Source organism: Coregonus lavaretus (assembly GCF_964263955.1).
Source record: "Coregonus lavaretus genome assembly, chromosome: 37".
NCBI lineage: Eukaryota > Metazoa > Chordata > Actinopteri > Salmoniformes > Salmonidae > Coregonus > Coregonus lavaretus.
This window is the reverse complement of record NC_140024.1, coordinates 13,617,331-13,619,881: the sequence shown is the minus strand read 5'-3', so window position 1 is coordinate 13,619,881 and position 2,551 is coordinate 13,617,331.

Genomic DNA, 2,551 nt, shown 5'->3' with positions numbered 1-2,551 from the left:
AAAGATGAACAGAGAAAAGTACAGAGAGATCCTTGATGAAGACCTGCTCCATAGAGCTCAGGACCTCAGACTGAGGTGAATGTTCACCGTCCAACAGGACAATGATCCTAAGCACACAGCCAAGAAGTCTCTGAATGTCCTTGAGTGGCCCAGCCAGAGCCCGGACTTGAACCCGATTGAACATCTCTGGAGAGACCTGAACATAGCTGTGCAGTGACGCTCACCATTTAACCTGACAGAACTTGAGGATCTGCAGAGAAGAATGGGAGAAACTCTCCAAATACAGGCGCCAAGCTTGTAGCGTCATACCCAAGAAGACTTGAGGCTGTAATTGCTGCCAAAGATGTTTCAACAAAATACTGAGTAAAGGGTCTGAATACTTATGTAAATGTAATATTTCAGTTTGATTTAAAAAAAATAAATTAGTAACAATTTTGCTTTGTCATTATCGGGTATTGTGTGTAGTTTGATGAAGAAAAAAACAATTTAATCAATTTTAGAATAAGCCTGTAACGTAACAAAATGTGAAAAAAGTCAAGGGGTCTGAATACTTTCCGAATGCACTGTATGGTACGCCTATATAGTTATGATTTAGGTATGCATGCATGTACAGTTGAAGTCGGAAATTTACATACACTTAGGATGGAGTCATTAAAACTCGTTTTTCAACCACTCCACACATTTCTTGTTAACAAACTATAGTTTTGGCAAGTCGGTTAGGACATCTACTTTGTGCATGACACAAGTAATTTATCCAACAATTGTTTACAGACAGATTATTTCACTTAATTCACTGTATCACAATTCCAGTGGGTCAGAAGTTTACATACATTAAGTTGATTGTGCCTTTAGAAGATTCTGATATGCTAATTTATATCATTTGAGTCAATTGGAGGTGTACCTGTGGATGTATTTCAAGGCCTACCTTCAAACTTAGTTCCTCTTTGCTTGACATCATGGGAAAATCAAAAGAAATCAGCCAAGACTTCAGAAAAGAAATTGTAGACCTTCGCAAGTCTGGTTCATCCTTGGGAGCAATTTCCAAACGCCTGAAGGTACCACGTTCATCTGTACAAACAATAGTACGCAAGTATATACACCATGGGACCACGCAGCCGTCATCCCACTCAGGGATGTGAAGATGCTGGAGGAAACAGGTACAAAAGTATCTATTCCACAGTAAAACTAGTCCTATATCGACATAACCTGAAAGGCCGCTCAGCAAGGAAAAAGCCACTGCTCCAAAACCGCCATAAAAAACCCAGACTACGGTTTGCAACTGCACATGGGGACAAAGATCGTACTTTTTGGAGAAATGTCCTCTGGTCTGATGAAACAAAAATAGAACTGTTTGGCCATAATTACCATCGTTATGTTTGGAGGAAAAAGGGGGATGCTTGAAGCCGAAGAACACCATCCCAACAGTGAAGCACGGGGGTGGCAGCATCATGCTGTGGGGGTGCTTTGTTGCAAGAGGGACTGGTGCACTTCACAAAATAGATGGCATCATGAGGAAGGAAAACTATGTGGATATATTGAAGTAACATCTCAAGACATCAGTCAGGAAGTTAAAAGCTTGGTCGCAAATGGGTCTTCCAACTGGACAATGAACCCAAGCATACTTCCAAAGTTGTGGCAAAATGTCTTAAGGACAACAAAGTCAAGGTATTGGAGTGGCCATCACAAAGCCCTGATCTCAATCCTATAGAAAATGTGTGGGCAGAACTGAAAAAGCGTGTGCGAGCAAGGAGGTCTAAAAACCTGACTCAGTTACACCAGCTCTGTCAGGAGGAATGGGCCAAAATTCACCCAACTTATTGTGGGAAGCTTGTGGAAGGCTACACGAAAAGTTAAAGTTAAACAGTTACCAAATACTAATTGTATTTACATAATTGTACATAAACTTCTGACCCACTGGGAATGTGATGAAAGAAATAAATGCTGAAATATATAATTATCTCTACTATTATGCTGACATTTCAAATTCTTAAAATAAAGTGGTGATTCTAACTGACCTAAGACAGGGAATTTTTACTAGGATTAAATGTCAGGAATTGTGAAAAACTGAGTTTAAATGTATTTGGCTAAGGTGTATGTAAACTTCTGACTTCAACTGTATACACATACATGTATGAAAAGCATAAACAACAATATTCAAACTGTACGCATATTATTTAATTATGTCGACTGGAAATGAATGATTTAAAGGCTGGATGATTTATTCTCTTGATCTACATTTATCCTAATCTAGAGCATCTCTCGTACTCCAGAGTCTAATCAGGGAGAGAATTCCACAAATACTTCGAGCTATTCTCAGGCATGGGTAATGGGTGGATGGCTGACTGGCAACAAGAAAATCCGGTATTTCATGAATGGAACAATACAAAACTAAAGCCACAACTCAACACACATGTATGAGTAATAAAATAGTTGAAATGTACATCCAGTAAACATGAGAAGAGATAAATAGCTGACTAGTGAATGCATGGGCCAATTTAATGAGTAACTGGTCACAAAGAAAAGCATCGTAAATTGCTAAAATAATAAATGT